This window comes from Coenobita brevimanus, chromosome 29 (genome assembly GCF_032717465.1).
Source record: "Coenobita brevimanus isolate Jiangsu-jjx chromosome 29, ASM3271746v2, whole genome shotgun sequence".
NCBI classification, from domain to species: Eukaryota; Metazoa; Arthropoda; class Malacostraca; order Decapoda; family Coenobitidae; genus Coenobita; species Coenobita brevimanus.
In genome coordinates this window covers 30,350,443-30,373,760 of record NC_136982.1, presented here as the reverse complement: position 1 = coordinate 30,373,760, position 23,318 = coordinate 30,350,443, and the positions used below count along the sequence as shown (strand labels likewise).

Genomic DNA, 23,318 nt, shown 5'->3' with positions numbered 1-23,318 from the left:
TCCTACCGTGCCGTGTTAGGTGCGAAATCGCGTATATTTAAACTACTCCGTATTTTGCTCCCTAGACCCCCCAAATGTGTTGTTTTGCTGTTATCTGTCACTAGAAAGCACTTTAAGTGGTTAGAAGGTTTATATAATGTTATAACTCACAAATACAGTACTCCTGAGCAAAACTTCAACATAAATACTGTACGTAAACACAAGGAAACATTCCGACGCCGATCATAGGTAATAAATTAGGTTAACTGGTACCAGTGCTTTAACTTACAAGTACATACCAGAACAGTACATATTTAACTTAGAAATGCAGTACTGTGATATCGAATGATTTCAGTACATAATCTGTTAGGAATGGCTGGAAAAAAAAAAAAAAATGTTATGAATACATTTTCACCTTTCTGATATATGTTCATGGTAGTTTCGAGTTATTTTTTACGTTATCGTTGTGCCCATGCTTGGAAAAGGGAGCGAAAGAGTTGAATTTTCAGTCCTAAATGAGAAAACTGCATGTCCTCCAAGGCTAGACTCTGCCACGGGAGAATAAAGTGGAGGGTCAGTCCAATTAGCAATAAGGAAGTTGTGTCACAACTTCCAGCTCCCACACCACGAGAATGGCTAAAAATAGAATCGTAATGCAGTTTCAGAACTAAGAATAAGTCTAATTATTACGAATACAGATACAAAGCAGAAATAAATACGTTTACAGACAGGGAAAACGTATTTCTTCCGTCATAACATGTTCATCTTTCTCAATCATTTTACGTTCATCTTTATCATTTTACCTTGTTATTTTCACAATATATATTGCTGTCTCGTAAACAGGGTGGTTGTTTGTGTTTTGCAAGGGAGGAAAAAGGTTGTATTTTCTGTCTGGGTCGAGATAATGGGTGTAACTATGTGTGGTTAGGCATGGCCACGAGCGAAAAAATTGTACATCCACTCATCACGATAGCCGGTGGTGAACTGACAGATGATACATGAGATGGTATGTCCCAGATTTTCGTTCACTTCCCGAAAGTTTTCACAGTTTTCTACAAGTTGCAAACCATTACAGCAAACCTGAGCAAATAGGTAAAGATACCAAGACAAAAATGTATTTTTCTCTTATTATAAGTCTTTAACGAACAAACAAAAAAAAGGCAATATTCCGACGCCGATCATGGGTAATCATATAAATCAGGTTAACTGGTTACAAGGCTTTATTTAATGCTTTAATTGCTTACAAGTACATACCAGAACAGTAAATATTTAACTTACAAATACAGTACTGTAGAAAAGCAGTACAGTAAGAGTTTAACGAACAAACAAAAAAGGCAATATTCCGACGCCGATCATGGGTAATCATATAATTCAGGTTATCTGGTTACAAGGCTTTATTTAATGATTTAACTTTATTTAAGTGCTTACAAGTACAGTACATACGAGAACAGTAAATATTTAACTTACAAATACTGAACAGCACTGTGGAAAAAACGAACAAATAAAAAAGGCAATATTCTGACGCCTATCAGGTAAACTGGTTATAAGACTTTATTTCTTGCTTTAATGTTATTTAATAGTACTTTAAGTTGCACATAAACTTACCAGAACAGTACAGTACTGTAAATATTTAACTTACAAATACTGTGCTACTGTACTCGGGAATGTCTCACTCACTGAATAATTTCCTGCCTAGATCGTCACGTAATCAAAACAAACCGCGCGCTGCGGTGACGTTCGAGGATTTGATCTTTCAAAGGCCTCTCCTGCGTTAATTTGTAGTTTTCATAATGGTTTTTTAATCTTACGTTGTCTTATATGTATCCCAGCCCTTACCGTGTATAATTGCAAGCGCGTTCCGTGAGATCGTGTTCCGTGCGAGTTACCTGTACTCACTAAACCACCAGGCGCCAAAATTTGGTTATATGGTTACCACCCAACGTAGCAAATGATTTCCTGGTGCACAGGAAACCTATATATATATATATATATATATTGCCAGATGCCGCAAACTTATAAGGGGTGGCCATTTGAGTCTGAGTTATTTGTTTTACGGGGAGGGGCACTAACCCTCCACAAACCCAATTGCTGACACGTAGGGAGCATGTATGGTTTGGTTACATGGTTACCACCCAGCATTGTAAATTATTTCCCAGCTCACAGGAAACCATTTGGTTTGTCACTCAGTGTAAAGCCACCTGTAAAAGAAAGAAAAGCAATAAGAAGTGACAAGAAAGATGGGAGAAATAGGGAGGGAGGAGGGCAGGCACAGAAAAAGAATGATAAAGGCTAAGGACGAAGTAGGCAGCACTACATCAAGTGAGTGGATGATGGTCGCCACCACCTACCACTATATATATATATATATATATATATATATATATACAGGAAACTCGCATGGAACACGATCTCAAGGAACGCGCTTGCAATTATACACGGTAAGGGCTGGGATACATATAAGACAACGTAAGATTAAAGAACTATTATGAAAACTACAAATTAACCCCTTCTTTACCGAAAATGTGTTTTGATGTACCCCCGTACATCGCCAGTAAACACCTGTGAGACACCGGAACCGCTACCGTGGTATGCTGGTACACCCTTTAATGAATGGCAGCTTATGGGCCTCAGGGTAGGCCAGTAAGGCTGTTTCTGAGGACCTCGTGTTAGCAACAGCTCTGTGTTTTAACGACAAAGACTGTGACGAAGTTTTGACGAATTCTGACATCATAAGATACGTCATGACTGAGTTGCGGTGGCACCAATGGCATGCTCACTCATCTGTGATGTAACCTCTTTTAGACCAATCATTATTTTATTTATAATTTTTACTACAGATATCGTACTATATTTTCTGCTGACATACGGCAAAATTTACACCCCTTGGCCTGCCTGAGAGAGTCAGTTACCACGCACTTGACCACGAGAGAGGGCGTACAGGATATTTTTCTCTCATGGCATCCTTGGCAAATTCCGATAGTGACGAGTTTATTCCTCATGAGGATACTTATTTAGATGTATCAGATGATGATGCAGCAGTGTCTGATGTGTCAGTAGATGACTGTGATCCTGACAAAGATAGTGAGGTTGATGTGAGTGAGGAAAGAGGAGGAAAATAGTAGCGAGCTTAGTGACGCTGCACTCTCGGCAACAAGTGGGTCAAGGTCGTCATCACCATCACTTGTGTCCACATACTTCATGCTTAGCTTACAGGGTAAATAAATATGCCATCCATCTGTGCAGGACATTTTTTTCAAGCCAGTTTGTACAGTAGTTACCTGGGTAACAGTACTTCAGCATAAGATATGTAAACTTATATACCATAATGATTTATTTAATAATATTTTTTTATTATCAACATCATGCTGGGTTTATGTGATCATCAGTATACGAACAAATAAAAAAGAGTGAATATTTTCAACGTGGCAAAAAATATACACTACCGCTCATACTACGGGAGGGGGAGCTATCAGGTCGGTATGGGGGGTAAACGTAATGTTTACATTTGGGGGAGGGGGTCGGTAAAGAAGGGGTTAACGCAGGAGAGGCCTTTGAAAGATCAAATCCTCGAACGTCACCGCAGCGCGCGGTCTGTTTTGATTACGTGACGATCTAGGCGGGAAATTATTCAATGAGTGAGACATTCCCGAGTACAGTAGCACAGTATTTGTAAGTTAAATATTTACAGTACTGTACTGTTCTGGTAAGTTTATGTGCAGCTCAAAGTACTATTAAATAATGTTAAAGCAAGAAATAAAGTCTTATAACCAGTTTACCTGATAGGCGTCAGAATATTGCCTTTTTTATTTGTTCATTTTTTCCACAGTACTGTACAGTATTTGTAAGTTAAATATTTACTGTTCTCATATGTACTGTACTTGCAAGCACTTAAATAAAGTTAAATAATTAAATAAAGCCTTGTAACCAGTTAACCCGAATTATATGATTACCCATGATCGGCGTCGGAATATTGCCTTTTTTGTTTGTTCGTTAAACTCTTAACGTACTGCTTTTCTACAGTACTGTACTTGTAAGTTAAATATTTACTGTTCTGGTATATACTTGTAAGCAATTAAAGCATTAAATAAAGCCTTGTAACCAGTTAACCTGATTTATATGATTACCCATGATCGGCGTCGGAATATTGCCTTTTTTGTTTGTTCGTTAAAGACTTGCTGTACAGCTTTTCCACAGTACTGCATTGCTAAGTTAAATATGTACTGTTCTGGTATGTACTTGTAAGTTAAAGCACTCAAAAAAGATAAAGCATTAAATAAAGCCCTGGTACCAGTTAACCTGATTTATATGATTACCTATGATCGGCTTCGGAATGTTTCCTTGTGTTTACGTACAGTATTTGTGTGTTGAAGTTTTGCTGTGGAGTACTGTATTTGCTGTGGAGTACTGTATTTGTGAGTTATAACATTAAATAAACCTTCTAACCACTTAAAGTGCTTTCTAGTGATTACCAGTGACAGATAACAGCAAAACAACACATTTGGGGGGTCTAGGGAGCAAAATACGGAGTAGTTTAAATATACACGATTTCGCACCTAACACGGCACGGTAGGAACGAAACCCACGTGTTCCGTGCGAGTTTCCTGTATGTATGTATGTATATATATATATATATATACAGTATATATATATATATATATATATATATACAGTATATATATATATATATATATATATATATAGATAGATAGATATATTTATTTGTTTATTTATATATATACAGTGAGTCCTTGATATACAAGGACTCACTGTATGGTGATATACGTAATTCGAAATTTCGTATATCGGAATGATTTTCCCCATTGAAATATACACATAAATGGGGGGATGCATCCCAGGACCCCCTCAGACCCCAACTTAAACTTCACCCCCCCCTTTTTAAAATTAAGCAATACCTGTATACAATTGTAGAGAAGGAGGTAGCCATATTCTTGTACATCTCCTTTTTCTTCGTCAAAGTCCCAATGGTGGAAACAGCAAGGCCTAAAGCACACCCAATCTCCGAGACTCCCTGCCCCTCCTCATGGGGTCTTATAATTTCCAATTTCCTTTCCAGAATTAGAGTACGGTGCTGCCGCTTCTTTGCAGCGGGCTTCCCCAATGCTGGAGATGATGCAGGGCGCTTGGGAGGCATGGCAAAACAATAGGAAAAGGTGAAGGGCTGTGAAAATATCCTCATGTACAGCGAGGCTGTGAGGAGAGGAGGGACGTCGACTCAACTGAAAAGCGAGGAAAAATTTGTTTACCAGAGAGGGGTTAGTTCGTTTTCTCTTGGCAAGCGAGTGCGGCACTATGCACTGCGCCCATTTTGAATTTTTCATATAGTATTCCATTAACCCCTTCATAGCTGCCGGCCTTGAACAACACTTCACTGTTTCGGTGTCAGTGATGTTGAGTTAGGGCATTATAAAAAAACTCTGAACAATTACGGGATGGGAACAAAGGTCACTGGTGTGTGTATATGACCCTACTCTACCATCCCATCAGTCAGGCGTTCTCTTCACTCCAGATGTATTCGCCAATGTTTACATGCTTATGTTACATGCACCCTAATTTTGAGTAAGTTTCTTTCAGCAAGAGAAAATAATTTACCACCCTCAAAATAGTCAGAAAAATATAGAAGACAAACTAGAGGAATATGAACTGAATTGGTAAGGTCTTTAGGCTGTATGCTTACACAAAAGATTATGGGTTTTACAATTTTAAAAGACGATATGGAACAAAAATGTTTGCTATTCAGAAAAAAATTACGTCCCACATGTTCTCACGGCTTAGCAATCAGTTTCACATTCTTCGTTCAGTATCACTCTTCCCAATATATTTTGGACTGACTGAGGCCAGTTATTTCTGCTCCTTAGAGTTAATGTACATTTACTGCTCATTCTTTTGTTTGTTCTTATGTGTATGTGTGAAAGAGAGATGACTGATACAAACAATAATGTATTCCATTATCACTTTCATAGCTGCTGGCCCTGAACAACGCCTTACTGTGCTGGTGTCAGTGACACTGATTTAGAGTGACCTAAAAAAAAAAAAAAAAAGCTGCGAGCAATTATGGGAAGGGACTGAGGGTCACTGGTGTGTTTACATGACCCTACTCTACCACCTCAAGCAGTCTGGCATTTACAGTTCACTTCGTCCTAGATGTTTTCGGCCGATGTATGCATGCTGATGTAACACTATCTATCTATCTATCTATCTATTGCCAGATGCCTCAATCCCGTTCGGGGTGGCCACAAACAAATCGCTTCCACGTCGCCCTGTCCCCCACCATTTCACTGCCCCACTCCCAACTCATACCCCCCTCTCTCATATACTGTACCTCTCCATCCCATCCCTCCATCTCATCTTCGGCCTCCCCCTCCCTCTTCCCCCCTCCACCTCACTCACATACACTCTCTTCGTCAATCTTTCACCCTCCATCCTCTCCACATGGCCGAACCACCTCAGCGTATTCCTCCTAACACTTCCTATCACATCCACACCACAACGCTCCTTTATATCGTCATTTGTCAGCCTGTCTCTCCATGTGACTCCACAGGCTCCTTTTAAATAACTAATTTCCACTGCTCTCACTCTTGACGTGTGTCCTTCCAGCAATGTCCAAGCTTCACTTCCATACGTTAGAGTTGGTATCACAATACTGTCATGTAGTAACTTTTTCACTTCCATGACCACTTCCTTGCTTCTTATCACTGCTTTCAAGGAACCAGCAATCTTTCTTCCCTGCTGTACCCTTTCAAGCACTTCACCCTCCAAACCTCCATCCTTACTCATCACACTACCCAAGTACTTGAACGTACTCACATTTTCCAATTCCTCACCATCCAACCTCGCTGTACATTCACTGACTTCACCTCTCTCAAAGACCATCACTTTACTCTTCCCTACATTCACCTTTCGATTCAGTTTCTTACACACTCGCCCAAACTCATCCACCAAGCCTTGCAGCTCTCCTTCGTCTTCACTCAACAACGCAGTATCATCTGCAAACAAGAGTACAGGGCGTTTCCAAACACTACCCTCTCTCACCAGGACCACTCCAACATCCACTACCCTACCTTGTACCTCTTTTATTACTCCATCCATGTACAGATTGAACAACCATGAACACATGACACATCCCTGTTTTGACCCAACCTTCAAAGAGAAAAATTCACTCAGTTCACCATCCACACGCACTGCAGCCTTAGCACCATCATACATACTCTTCACAGCATTCAGCAACTTCCCATCTACTCCATATATTCTTCATACTTTTCACAATCCTTGTCTATCCACCATGTCATATGCTTTCTCCAAATCCATGAAAGCCACACACAACTTCTTTCCCTTCTCTAGATACTTTTCCACTAAGGATCTAAGAATGAATATCTGATCTACACAACCTCTTCCCTTGCTAAAGCCTCTCTGTTCTTCTCCAACTAATTCCTCAGTTCTTTCTCTAACTCTGTTGATAAGTATCCTACCATACACTTTTCCTATTGTACTAAGAAGACAAATGCCCCTATGATTACCACACACTTCTTTTTCCCCTTTTCCTTTGTCTATCTATCTATATACCTAGGCTGCTTCCCCCAAGGAAAGGGAGGTAGCCGAGACAGGACGACACACTCCCCATTAACTCATCCATTCAAACACATTCATTCGCATCTTAGCCCCAAAGGGGAGAACGGACAGATCCTCACCGCACCACACCGCACAAGGGTCAACTGTGCAACGCAATCAGTGACATCCACAGCAGGGCCCAACAGCAGAACTGGTTTACCCCTGCCACATCATAACAGACCTATTCCCTTACCCGCACCTGACCTGATTAGCTGATCGGACCACATGCAGGAGAATATCCCCTCAGGGCTGCGTCATCACTTATTCATTCACAATTTCTCTCCATTTATTTCTGTCACGCACAGCTACTCTTCCTTGCTCAACAGACATCCCTCTCGCATCCAGCGCTCTCTTCACACTGTCCATCCATCCTATTCGTGGTCTTCCTCTCAGCCTTACACCTCTCACATCAGATCTAGTTATCTTTTTCACCAATCGCTCATTATCCATTCTTTCCATATGCCCAAACCATCGCAAAACCCTCTGCTCAACTCTACCAGCCATCTCCCAAACAACTCCAGGTCTCCTTCACACTTCATCATTTCGCACTCGATCCATACGCGTCACTCCACACATACTCCTCAGACACCTCATCTCCATTACATTCAAACTTTTCCTCTCTGCTACACCCATATTCCATGTTTCAGCCCCATATAATGCAGTCGGTACCACAACACCCTCATACAGCCTTCTCTTTACATCCATTCTAAGCGAACGACATCTAAACACTTTTCTCATTCCTCCCAGCACCTTTCCTACTTCATTTATTCTAAACTTCACTTCTGCATCTTTCTTCCATCCGCAGCAACATGTGACCCTAGATATTTAAAACACTCTACCTCCTCAAGCAACTCGCCATTCAAAACTATATTCATCCCCCTACCATCTACCAACCTCGTACACTTCATCACTTTACTCTTATTCTCATTTATTCTCAATTTCCTCCTTTCACACACCCTTCCAAACTCCTCTACCAACTGTCTCAATCTCTCCTCTGAATCAGCCACCAGTGCAGTATCATCTGCAAACAGCAGCTGCTTCAGATTCCACTCTCCACCATCAACATTCACCAGACTTAGACCTCAACCTGAAACTCTTGCATTCACCTCCCTTACAACACCATCCATGTAAATATTAAACAACCAAGACGACATCACACATCCCTGTCGCAGCCCCACTCTCACGGGAAACCAATCACTCACAGCATTTCCCACTCTTACACACGCTCTACTATTTACATAAAAACTTTTCACCCCTTTTAGTAACCTACCATCAAGTCCATACAATGTTAAAAGAGTCCACAAAGCCTCCCTATCAATTCTATCATATGCTTTCTCTAAATCCATAAATGCCCAAAACACATCCTTGCCTTTCGCTAAATACTTTTCACACACTTGTCTCACAGCAAACACCTGATCCACGCATCCCCTCCCTCTCCTAAAGCCACACTGCTCATCACCAATCACTCCCTCTGTACCCTCTCTAACTCTCATAATTAACACTACCATACACCTTACCTACAACACTCAACAGACTTATACCCCTAAAGCTAGTACATTCATACTTATCACCCTTGCCTTTATACAACGGGACCACACAAGCACTTGCCCAGTCAATTGGCACCATACCTTTCACAAAGCACACATTCAGCAATCTTACTAACCAGTCAACAATGGTCACTCCACCACCCTTCAGGCATTCCACAGCACACCCATCCATACCTGCAGCTTTCCTTGTTTTCATCTCCTTTACTGCCTTCTCACCTTCCTCCTTCGTGATCAAAGAATCATTCAACTCTCCTAACACATTTATTCCTTGCACCCTTCCATCCGCCACAACCTCAGCCACCCTTTCCTTCACTACATTTAACAATCTTTCAAAATACTCTGCCCATCTCTTCCTTACTGCATCCATCTCAATTAACATCCTTCCATCCTCTGCTTTTACTCGTTCTTCCTTCCCAGACTCTCCCTTTCGCACCCGTTTCACCTCCTTCCAAAACATTTTCTTTTTCTGTTGAAAATTCTCTGTCAGCTCCCTACCCCACCTTTCACCTGCTGCCACTTTAGCATCACGCACAGCCCTTCTTGCCCTATTCCTCTTTTCCTTATACTGTACCTTTCATATGACATCTCATCCTTCCTCTGCAGCCACACGTCATATGCACGTCTCTTCTCAGCCACAGCCATACTTACTTCCTCGCACCACCATTCACTTCCTTTTCTTACACCACCACCCACACGTCTCACACCACACACCTCTTCTGCATGCCCCACCACAGCACTCTTAAACAACTGCCATTCCTCCTCCACACTGCCATTTTCCCGATCTTTCACTGCGTTCCACTCATCTTTCAATTTCTCCTGATGCTCTATCTTTTTCTCTCTTTTATCCAACTCACTCACTTTCAAAACCTCCCTGCCACACCTAACCCTCCTAGCTCTCACCCATCTCTTACCTACTCTTAACTTTCCCTCCACCAGGTAGTGGTCAGACATACCTCCACCCTCCCCTCTCCAACATCTGACAATCTTCCATTCACACTTCCAAACACAGACTCACCCTTCCTTTTCATCTTCGTTTCACTCAAAGCTAACACATCCAACTTTCTTCTCACAAACATTCTCCCAATCTCCTCCCTTTTAGCCTCAATCGTACTACATCCACGCACATTCATAGACCCAATCTTCAGGGTATGGGGATAACTCCATCCCCCATCCCTTTCTCTGGCCTGTCTCTTTTCAGGAACTAAAAAACAGAGGAGGGGGTCCCTAGTCCCCTCACCCCGCCCCTTTTAGTCGCCTTTTACGACACGCAGGGAATACGGTGGCAGTATTCTTCCTAACACAACCTGGCTGCAGAGTAGTAGTACCATCCCATAGTGCGGCCAGATTGTGTCCCCCCCCAACTGATCCATACTCTCTTATGCTCTTCTTCCATCTTTTACTCACAACTATACACACTCCTTCTTTTGCCCTCTCATTCTCACCTACTCCTGCACATATACCCCATCCATACTCCCATTCTCTCACACTCTCACCTCTCCATTTAGTTTCAGTTATTGTGCATACATCAACTTTCGTACCCTCAAGCACCTGGACAATCTCTCTCTCTCTCTCTCACCTCATCATTCATTCCCCTTACACGCATCCTAATTTTATTAATTCTTACACGAATCATAGCAAATCACAGGATGGGTTGGGGGGGGGGAAGCCACGTGTGCCAGACAAGTCTTTTCAGATATGTAAGAAAAAGAAATTGATTTTAGAACTTTGAAAAAATGGTCCCAAGGCCGACCACAGGTGCACGCAAATATCTGAACCCACAGCCACTGAGGGGGCTAAACATACGTTTTACTTTAAGCAGTAAAAGCACCTTACCAAATCAGTTCTTCCTGATAGTCTGTTATATTTTTCAGATTATTTCTGGGTTGGTAAATACAGTAAACGTTTCTTATTAAATCTGTTTCCCTGTCATTTTTAGCTGTTCTGGTGTGACAACTCTTGTTTATTTTGTTAACATAATGGCAGAAAGGACTGTTTTTCCCCAAGTGTTTAATTAAACCTGGCCTAACCGAGCTTATCTGTACCTAATAATTTTAACCTAACCTAACCTCCAGTTGGGAAACTGGGAAATGATATCCACCTTTGAGCACGTTGAGTTTCTTCCACTGTGCTGGAAACGATCGTAAGGGGAAAGTGACGATAATAACGGGGAGGAAATTTTTCAGCAAGAAAAAGTAATTTGCCAAACTGAAAGTTGTCAGAAAATTACAAAAACAAGCTGAAGGATTATGCATTGAATTGGTAAGGTCTTTCTGCTGCTTCAAGTGTACAATGAAAGACACAGGTATCTTCCCAAAGTCTGACGAATACAGCGTGGTAAAATCGAACCATTTGAAAAATGAACTAGTAGAAACAGGGTTTTCATTGTATTTCGCCTGGTGTAAATTTTCTTCAGACTGAACTGGGAAGATAGTTGTGTCTATCATTGTACATTTACCGGTAAATCTTCCCAAAGTCTGACGAATACAGCATGGAAAAATCGAACCATTTGAAACGAACTAGTAGAAACAGGGTTTTCATTGTATTTCGCCTGGTGTAAATTTTCTTCAGACTGAACTGGGAAGATAGTTGTGTCTTTCATTGTACATTTACCGGTAAATAAATCAATCTAACAGTACTTGTGTTTTGTTTCCACCAGATTAATCGTGATTTCAGACTATTCAGGCACTTCTTCACATCATACAGTCTGGATAATTCGGCTATCTCTGCATTTCCTTTCGTATCAAGTATCAATTTTTGTATCATCGAGACAGATATTTTCGTACTGTGGAATTTGTCCTATTTTAATCAATATCGTACCATTGAAAATTCGTACTTCGGGTTTCCATATTTCAAGGATTTGCGCAGTGGCAGTATCGTAACCAATGAGGTCTTGCCTAAGTGACGTATTTGTTGCTGCTGTAAAGCTCGAATTGGGAAAAGTTTCAATACCATCTCAGCACTTCTGCGGCACCTCGGTTTGGGTTACCTTTCCTAGAAGGGTAGTCAAGTCGTACTCCACCTGCTCGTGGTGACCTCGCAGACACCCTGTTTTTTTTTCCATTTCTGTTTTTTGTGCTTTTTTTCCTTCGGTTTTCTTTTTTCCTCCTAAATTAGGGTGACACAAACGGGGGCAGCGCTACCCGAGTTTTTCCCGGGTAGTATTGTATATACGTTTTGCTGTTGTTGTCATTTTGTTTTTTTTGTTCTCCCATATCATGAGTAAACAACACCAGTGCCCTCGCTGCAGTAGGTCTGTAGCAAAAAGTGCACAAGCACTGAAGTGCGCCTACTGCAGCGAGTGGATTCATATAGCTTGTGAAAATTTGGATGCAGGCGACTATCCATTCATGAAGAGGAGCCACCAGCTGGGCTTTCGCTGGCTGTGTAGCCAGTGTGTTGCACCAGCAGACGAGGTCTTGGCTGGTGGAGGAAGTAGTACCAAGAAGGAGTATGAAGATAAAGTTATTGGGCCAATCTTTCAAGCAATCACAGACGTATCAAATAGACTGGAGGCACTAGAGACCAAGGTCTCATCGCCCATGGCGGTCACACAAGATCAGGTCAAGTCATTTGCAGATGCTGTTCGTCGGTCTCTTGTGGAGGGAGGGAAGGATCTGCCTGGGGGCATGATTGAGCTCAGTGCTCATGGCCAGAAAAAAGCCATTCATAGTCAGCATGTACTGATTGTGAAACCAGAGAGTGGCGCTAGTGCCCTGACAAATCAGATGGGACCAGAAGACATCAGAGGCGTACTTAACTCGGTACCGGTTGACAGCTGCCTTAAGACCAAGGCTGGTGGGCTGGTAATGAAGTTTCCGTCAGCTGAGGCCAAGAGGGAAGCAACTGGGGTGCTGACTGATCATTTTGGCTCTGAGGGCACTTTTTGCATATCAGAGCCAAAGAAAATGTTGCCTAAAATGACTGTGACAGGCCTTTCCTCTTCCTTGGATGACTCTGACATCATCCCAAATATTCTGAGAAAAAACAATAAAACTACGATGCTCGTTGATCGAGGTTGTACCCTCAACCTTCTCTTCACAAGGACAAGGAATGACACCAAAACTGCTGTCTTGAAGATGTCGCCAGAGGTGAGATCCTCCATTGTAGAACAGGGCAATTACATCTATGTGGATCTTACAAGATGCCACGCTTTCGATTGATTCTGGGTTACACAGTGTCATCACTGTCAAGGCTTTGGTCATACATTTGAGAGATGTTCTAGGAAAAGTGATGAACCTAAACGTGTCTTTTGTGCTGGAGCCCATGAATCTAAGGACTGTAGTAACAGAAATTCTCCCAAATGCATCAACTGCTCCTCTTTAAGACATCAAGATGCTAATTCAAAGTCACAGGTGGTTGCCCATTTTGCTTCAAGCAGAGAATGTCCAATTATGATTTCTCATAGGAATAGATTGACTGAAAACACCAATTTTGACCATTCAAAAAACTGACTACGTCCCTCTTGAACCAGTTAAGGATAGGTCTTTTAAATATTCGTTCCATCCGTAATAAGATAGACTATATTAATGAAACCCTAAATCAGCACGAGCTTGACATATTGTGCTTGACTGAAACCTGGTTGTATGAGTCTGATATCGATATTATTCGTAATGCTTTGCTTAAGACACATTCTATTATTAGTATTCCCAGGCCTGCTGCTGATTACCCAGGAGGAGGCATAGCACTCATCTACTCGGCAGCACTTGCAAACGTTTCTCTCATTGACTCGGACCTGACCCCATCATCATTTGAATTTATGGAAGTATTAATAAATTTCCATCAGAATACCATTAGAATTGCAATTGTCTATCGACCAGGTCATCCGGGCAGAGATCGAGGTTTTATGGAGGAGTTTGGGCAGTTTCTTGAAGGGTTTTCTCTTAAACCTGGAGGACTTCTTGTTTGTGGTGATTTCAATTATTGGGTTGATAGTCCAGAGTCAAAACCATTTTCTTCAGAATTCCTTGAGTTGATCACCCAGAACAATTTTTTCAATCATGTGAGTAATCCAACTCATGTCTCAGGACATATCCTTGACTTGATCTTGTCCCCTGTTGGTTGCAGGCGTGTATCAGATATGGAGGTTGACTCATTTGACCCCCTCATCTCTGATCATGCTCTGATCACTCTTAGTTTTGATGTCCCAAAAGCCCCTTCATATAAAAAGGTCATCAGGTTCAGAAATTACAACAATGTTGACCGCCAGTTGATGTGTTTTGAAACTGATCAACGTTTAAACTCCATCGATTCTTCAAGTCTTTCTTCTGGTGAATTGGTTGATATTTACAACAACGAGCTCAGGTCAATTTTTGACCATTATTGTCACGAGGTAGTAAAAACAATCACTGTACGTGATAATCCTCCGTGGTATGGTCCATCCATTAATTCTTTGCGTAGACAACGTAGAAGGGCAGAACGTGAGTGGCGCTTGCAGCGGACCGAAGTAACTCGTTTGCGTTATGTTTTTGCGAGAAGAGCAGTCATTCACACTGTAGAAGCCCAAAAGGTTAGGTATTATCAAAATAAAGTTGATTCATGTGGTGGTGATAAAAAAAAAACTGTCTGCAGTTGTGAACAATTTGGTTGGTCGGAGGAATGTAATTGTTAAACCAACTTCTTTATCTGATGCCCAATTGGCTTCTGATTTTGCTTCATTTTTTACAAGTAAGATATCTCGCATAAGAAGTGATTTAGACAGCAGTTCTCCTAGTGAAGTGTACTCAGTTGACTTCCAGCCATGGTGCACCGGGGACCATTTGCTTTCAACATTTCATCCACTGGATGTAAACAAAGTCAAATGTTACATCAGAGAACTTAACCCCTTAAACGCGGCCGTGTACAGTCGTTCCCCCCCGAGTGGCGGGGTTGTATCGCGGTCTGAGTACCTGTAGGAAAATATTCGCCAAAAATCAGAGTTTAACCCTAGAACATTATACTTGGTATGGCAGATAGTAATTACATTCAGCTTTCTCCAGAGACAGGTGTTGAGCCTTTGTGGACTACCCAAGGACTTGTGGAGACTTGCAAAGTTGGGTAACCAAATCTTCACTTTCACACCTCCAGCAACCCGGTTTCCCCTCTACCACAGCCTCATTCTGTCACAGTAAACTTTATACTAAAACGTAAAGGTAGTTAGGAATCCGTATTTGTACAATAAGCACTGAAAATAAGGCTAAAATCAACGAAGCGTACGGCCGACATGCACTGTGGCGGCGGTCTTCCTATCACTCAACAAACATTTCCATTTTCACAGCTAAAAACATGTATACTACATTATTTTCAATCATATTACTTCCCAAAAGATCACCATGGCGCGCTTTTTATTCTGCCTTACGCCCGCCATTTTATTCTCGTTCCTGTCGGCCGCTTGCACTGACTGGGAAGAGCTAGAACTTGCCATAATGTCACTTTGAAAGCCTGCAGTAAACTGACGCTAAACAGGGGCAAACCGTGAGAAAAAAAGCTAGTGTTACAACTGGGGAAACAGGCGTTTCCTAGTAGCATAAACTGCTTGTGAGAGGAGAGCGCATATTTACAGTTCTGAGCGCTCAGAGCGCTGCCATGTATCACAGCCAGGCTGGCCGGGCCGTGGTGGGGGGGGACGGGGGGAAAACGCGATACTTGGCAACAACTGAGGTCAGTAGTACAAAGGTAAAGTATGCTAGTTGTAGCTAGAGGGTGGTGGTACTGATAGACAATACCAGCTGGAGCCTGCTTGCCTGCGGTTATTCAAAATTTACTAGAATCGCAAATGCGACGCTCCGCCGTTATGTCCTTTTTGCTGAGCGTCGCAAACGAGACGATCCGCGTTTAAGGGGTTAATAAAAACTTTTGCTCACTCGATCCATGTAACATGTCACAACTGCCTGATGTGTATGAGCATGCTGCAGACTTTATCTGCAACATAATAAATAGATGCTTCTTAGAAAGTAATTTTGTGCAGTCTGAGAAACGTGCTTTGCTTAGGCCCCTAATTAAGAAACCTGGCCTTGATGTCGAGAGCATGACAAATTATCGTCCTGTCTCTAACCTGTCTTTTTTATCCAAGATTACTGAGCGGGCCATACTCGACCAACTCTTACCACTACTGGAACACAACAGAGTTGTTCCTGTTGTTCAATCAGCATACAGAAAATACCATTCGACTGAAACTGCACTAACAAAGATTCAGAGTGACTTGGTGGCAAACACTTGTAGTGGGATGTCCTCTCTCCTAGTTCTTTTGGATCTGTCTACAGCTTTTGATACAGTAGATCATAAACTATTGTTGGATGATCTGTATTTTTATGGCGTTCGTGATAGTGCCCTTTTGCTCCTTAAGTCGTATCTGTCGGACAGATCTCAGAGAGTGGTTGTTGATTACGCTAGCTCTGATTCTGCTCCTCTTCTATTTGGAGTCCCTCAAGGATCAGTTTTGGGTCCATTTCTATTTACTATCTACACAAGTAGTTTATCGTTTCTACTTGATGCTCATGATGTGTCCTATCATTTTTATGCTGATGACACCCAGCTCTATGTTAAGATGTCAGATATCAATGATACTAAGATAAAGTTTGAATCTCTAATGTCTGATACTAAGATTTGGATGGCTAAGAGGAAACTTAAGCTGAATGATGGTAAAACTGAGATCATCATCATCAGAGGAAACAGAAGGGGCGATGACACTGACAATGCCCTGGCTTTGAACATTGGCATGTCACAGCTGCATCCAGTCAGTTCTGTTCGAAATTTGGGTGTTTATTTTAATTCTAAGTTAAATTACAAAGAACACATTAATCAGGTTGTCAGAGGGTGTCACTTGCATATCAGAAATCTGTACTCTGTGAGAAGATTCCTGAATAGACAGTGCCTCTTAACATTGGTCCATGCAGTGGTCTTGTCTCATGTTGATTATTGTAATTCACTGTGGGTTGGTCTTCCAAATAATATACTAACAAAAGTTCAGTCTGTGTTGAACATGGCGGCATGGCTTATCTTTGGTCTCCCCCCGAGAACCTCAACTACCCCGTTTCTGATTGAGTTGCATTGGTTACCAATAAAGGCTAGAATTGAATTTAAACTGTGTCTTATTACATTCAAGGTTCTTAAGTTTGGTGAACCGAAGTATCTTGCTGAATTGTTAAAACTCCCATCGACACGCCCGGGTGTGATGTTACGCAGTGAAGATGATTCCTTGCGTCTTGATGAGCCAGGAGCCATTCACCAGTCATCTTTCTCTGATCGTTCTTTTGCATATAGAGCCCCTACATTATATAACAGATTGCCATTGTCCATAAGACAACTCTCTACTGTTGAATCCTTTAAGAGACAGCTGAAAGCCTTTCTTTTTTCAAAATGCTACGACCTGGAGAGAGGTACTATGACGGATGATTATAGGGTTTAATTATTGCCACTTTCATGTACATATGATGTAGCTTGTATTATATACAAGAAATGTCACAATCCTTGTAATTGTAAAAATAATGTATGTGTGTCGAGCGCTAGTGAATTTCCAAAAGGAAGAACTGGTGCTTTTGAGAAACAAAAGGCCAGATTATTATTATTATATATATACAGTAATCCCTCTAATATCCGGACGCCCAATAATCGAACATCCCCACTAACCGAACCTTATCGTCCTGGGATCAAACATTCCCAAAATGGTCCGAAAATCCAAAAAAATTGGAAAAAAAATCGATTTTTTGCCGTCCGTAATTTGAACTTGCCGCGCGCGCCGCGTGAGAGCATTGTTTTGGTTCGTCATTCCTCCGACGTCCGATAGAGCGCCGCTGCATCCTCCCCACTTCCCGCCTGTCTCTCACCGTGACAAGACCTACGCTCTTCGTCATGGCTGCCCACGTGCTCGCTTTTGTGGTGGTGCCGTACTTGCTGCAAGGCCTCCTGCTGCTCTCTGCCCTACTCTTAGTGTGTGTGATGATGGCCCCGCCTCCTGAGAAAAGGAAGAGAGTGGTGTTGACTCTGGAGAAGAAGCGGAGATATTGGAGAAGGTTGATGCGGGTTGGTCTTCCTCTCGCATTCTCCGCGAGTTCAACCTGGCCCGGTCGACTTTGTTTGATATCAAGCGTTCCCGAGACAAGCTCATGCAGTACACGGCTGACTTCTCGTCGAGAAGCAAACGCAACGTGGAGAGGAAGGTTATGTTTACTCCCAAGTATGCAGAGATCGACCGCTCCACGTTGATTTGGTATCGACAGCAACGTGCAGCTGGTGTGATGGTACGTGGAACGGAGCTGAAGGCTGCTGCTGAGAAGTTTGCAAGGCTTCACGACGCCCTAGACTTCAAGGCATCCGAGGGTTGGCTCTTCGCGTTCAAGTTGCGACATGGCCTTACTAACCGTAAAGCACATGGCGAAGCATTGGACGCTAACGAAGATGGAGTGGACGAGTTTCGGCACAAGGTGAAAGGCTTGATCGACAGGGAGGGCCTCACTCTCGGTCAAGTCTATAACGCTGACGAAACTGGCCTATTCTATCGCTCGGTGCCAACGAACACTCTCGCCGATGAGACGGAGAAGCGTGTACCTGGCCGCATAGCTTTCTAAGGAACGGATATCTGCTTTGTGTTGTGCCAATGCTAACGGCATGCACCGGCTTAAGCCCGTTATTGTTGGCCGTGCAAAGCAGCCTCGGTGCCTTCGTGGGGTGATGGATGTCCTTCCTGTCGTATGGTACCATTCTTTGAAAGCATGGTTCACAGCTGTGATTTTCAAAGACTGGTTTCACCATCACTTCGTCAAGGAGGTCATACATTACCAGACGAAGACACTGGGAATTCCTCGCGACCAGGTAAAGGCTCTCCTTCTCTCGACAATGCACCTGCCCACCCGTGCGACAAGGACTTGGTTGCTGAGAATGGCCGTACTAGGTGCATGTTTCTGCCACCTAATACGACTGCTCTCATTCAACCAATGGACCAAGGAGTGATCGTGGCAACAAAGCGCCTGTACCGTCGGAAGTTCCTGGACGAGGTGATGGTGGTTCTCGAGGATGAGGACGAGCGCAGGGAAGGACGTGACACTCGAGGCAAGCGGACTTTGGAAAACCTTCGCCGCTACAACATCAAGTCTGCGCTGTACAACTGGGCTAGTGCATGGAAGGAAGTCCCTGTGAAAACTCTTGAAAATGGTTGGTCTCGTCTGCTTCTCGGAACAGATGTGGAGTACGATTTCCTAGGGTTTGACGTGGATGACTTCCATGCACGGCTATGCGCGGCGACGATGTTGATGTGGACGATGTTCGTGAGTGGTTGGACGACGACGAGGGCGATCCTGGGTATCAGGCGTTGTCTGATATCGAGATCGCGTCTTCGGTTGCTGGTGTCAGTCCCGAACTTGAAGATTCCGACGAAGGCGATGATGATGCAGACTCCGCCCAGCAGGACACTACTCCAGCCATCCCCAAGCTGAGCGCACTCCGGGAACATCTAGAGTTCGTCCTAGACTACCTGGAACACCCGGACTGCGACAGGGAGATGGGGCCCTTGGGACTCGTGGAGGAAGTGCGTGCTTTCCGAGCAGCGCATCATCAATCGCCAGAATCGTCCGGTCCTTGCGTCAGTCAACGATTGACAGTTTTTTCAGGCCCGTGACCCCGCTGTGCCAAGCCCTGGTTCCACTCCGTTGCCTCCCCAAGACAGGCCCTCATGCTCCGAGCCACAGCCCAGCACATCAGCTACAGTGGAGTCACCGCTCGTGACGTGAGTTTGCGGCTGTCTTCAGAGTCTTCTGTAGTCGATGCGCCATCACCACTACCCACCGATGCACCCCTTGGACGCCTGCCAGTGATACTCTCGGGCTCTGACAGTGAATAAACAGCAAGAACTTCTCCACTAGACCACACGGGAATTTTGAGTGTTGTGCAGTGAAAAAAAGGTGTGTTGTGTTAAGGTTTTCAAGTTGGGAGAAAAGACTAAGTAGAAAAGAAATTTAACGTAACTAACCTTCTTTGTTTTGGCTTTGGAAACTTAAAAAAACTTGGGAAAAGTTAATGTGCAACACTTAAATTTAATGGAACATTATTTGGACTAAAGTGAACACTGTGAAAAGAACGGACTTCTGTGTGTTAGTGACTAAGTTCAGTGCAAGACTTCAGGAAGAGTGTAGTGCAAGTGCTTCAGGAAATCGTTCTTACTGTCAGAGTCCAAGAGGAGCGGTTATTCATCGAGGTGGCCAGGGACTTGCTGTAAGTAGCCAAAATGTTTCATGTTGTACTATTTTCCATACTATATTTACCAGAATGTTTCATATTGTATTTTTTTCCCATACTATACTTACCAGAAAGTGTCATACTGTACTTCTTTCCATACTAAACTTACCTCATGCATGTGCAGTAGGAATGTGTTTTTCAGAGTTCGGTTAGGTTCGGTTAGGTTAGGTTCGGTTAGAGTCCATAAGTACCAGAATGTTTATTAATGTATGAACATACTTCTAAACCCACATTTTATGTGTCTATTGCATTTATTTCAGTCATTTATGTGCCTTATTGGTGTGATTTGGGTGTTAAATAGGTGCTATGCATGTCCGGAGGGAGTTGTATAGGTGTTTCTCTGTGTTAGGGTCCGTAAGTACAAGTCCATAAGCTGGGGCCCAATATCCGGACAAAACCAATATCCGAACCTACCGATGGCTCTATTGATCCGGATATTGGAGTGATTACTGTATATATGTATATACAGTAGGCTGGCACGGTGCGCAAATCGCATTATGCATGATTGACCAAAAATCATGACCAAAAATCTTGAATGTACAAGTTTACCTCACAGAATGCTAGGTAGAGGCAAGGAGTGGCTCAAAAACGTCATTTTCTATTGTAGTCGCGGCGCACGACTCTGAAGTTGTCATTATTGTACCCTGACAACTTATTAATCAACAGTGCGTCCGATTTCGTATCACATAATGCACAAATCAAATTACAAAGCACGAATATATTATACATGAATATCATTATACACGCATCACATGCATCTCATACAATACACAAAATCAAACGTACTTTTGAATAGTAGTTGCCAAGGCATGATAATAACAACCTGAGAGTCGCGTGCTGCGACTATAGTATGCAACCCCACCTCACACAACGTGTCCATCGTCACGTGTCATCATGTTGATGTGCAGAAATTCCCGGGCATTCTACTGCGCAGCTTGGGGTACAAGACGGCGGGCGCGCCATAACAGTCCCGGCTCGTGCACAGTGCGGATCCGCTCTCTACAGCTAACCTGACATGTACAATGTGTGGCGTTTTTTTTGCTGCTCCATCCTGGCCTGTACTTCACCGCACCATGGCTCCAGCCCCAAGAGTTAAAAAACATCTGACGCATGCAACCAAGTTAGAGATTATCAAGATAAAGGAGGAGGGACAAGGAAACATCGCCATCGGGAATGCCCTAGGACTGGCTGAAACAACAGTGAGGACAGTGTGGAAGAACTGTGATGCCATAAGGGTTCTAGTGAAGACGTATGGTGCATCTGACCTAAATGGCTGTTCGCGGGTGGGAAATCGTGCGATGATACTAATGGAACGATACCTTGCCACCTTCATAATGAGGAAGGAAAAGGAAGGTGTTCCACTGAATGGCAGATTTATTCAGAATCAAGCCCAGCTCTTTTACAAGGCAGCATCTCGCAAGTTAAATGTGGACAAACCTTTCAGGGCACTGGTTGGATGGCTGGACCGTTTTCTGAAGCACAAGGAACTCTGTCACATCAAAGTGTCTGGGGAACGTGCCTCTGCCGACGAGCTGGCCACGAGAGACTATTTTGTGATATTTAGAGCACTTCTTGAAGAAGGACAGGACACCAGGGACCAGATCTAAAACGTCAATGAAACGTCATTATACTACAAGGCCATGCCCAAATCAACTTACATCGCTAAAAAACAGAAACAAGCCCCTGGCCGCAAGCTCCAGAAGTGTAAGATGATGGTAATGTTCGCTGTAAACCTGTCTGGGAGCCACAAGATGGGGCCAGTTGTTGTACACACAGCTTCACACCCAAGGTGCTACAAAAACCTCATGAACACGGATGCAAGAGGCGTGTACTGGTACAAGTCTGCAAATGGTTGGATGACCGGGAACATTATGGCAGACTGGTTAATGAGACACTGCCTCCCCGATGCCAGGGCCAAGTGTCGGGAACTTGGCATTCCATTTAAGATGCTCCTTGTGCTGGACAATGCACCAAGTCACCCTCCATACCTAGAAGATCTGTACAAGGATTGTCGTGTTGTGTTTCTGCCGCCCCAGACGATGTTGCTAATGCAGCCACTGGATCAAGAACTGATTGCCACTATGAAGCACTTCTACCACAAGCAAGTGTATGGCTACCTATGCAGGAAGACCGACACAAGAGGAGCTTCATGCCCTACAAGATCACGATGAAGACCTCGATGAGGCACCTGCTCCCGTACCATCTCCACCAGCAGCTGTATCCTGACCCGCCACAGGTGACATGACTGTTGAGGCATTTTGGCATCATTTTACAGTGAAGGACACAGTTGACATTCTCCTACAAGCATGGCACCAGATTACACCTGTAACAGTGAACCATGCGTGGCGAATGCTCGTGCCTCACTGATGCACGCCCAGGAGACGGCCATTCAATCACTGGCCGAGGCTGAGGCAGCAGCACTGACAGCAGCACAAGCTGTACCAAGTTTTGAGGACGTTACATTGGCAGACATACGGGAAGTGCACGCTGCTAATGAGGAACAGCCTCCCGAGGAAGTGTTGCAACAGACAGACAAGGCTGATGCAGAACCTGATGCCAGGCAGAGTCAAGTTAAGCAGCTAGTGTGATGGCGGGAAATACAGAGCTGTGTATGTCAAGAATAACCAAGATCCTTCCTGCCGTGGATAAGCTCAAGGAAGAGGTGAAGGAACAGGAAGTGAGCAGCCTAGGAACGGAGGAAGTTCTGGTTGGTATCAACAAACTCTTTCATTTCTACAAAGACAAGCACAGGCAAGAAATAAACAGAAGAAGACTGACGCTCATAACAAGTTACACACAGCGGGCTCAAGTTAGTGAAATTGAGGAACCAGCTACATCATCTGCTCCTGTTCCTGTTCAGGATGAAGAGGATGCAATGTCAGAAGTGTCAGCATTGGACTTCAAGGGGTTTATGGCTGAAGTGAGTGACTTCGAGGCTCCTGAGGAGGGTGCTCAAGAGGA

The 23,318-nt window shown here is 43.4% G+C and overlaps 1 protein-coding gene across 1 annotated transcript in view; it reads right to left on the bottom strand.

Annotated features, from left to right (window-relative positions):
• The window catches only part of LOC145395000 (methyltransferase-like protein 25B), a 351,111-nt gene that overhangs the window by 87,414 nt on the left and 240,379 nt on the right, over positions 1-23,318 (bottom strand). The window lies entirely within an intron of this gene.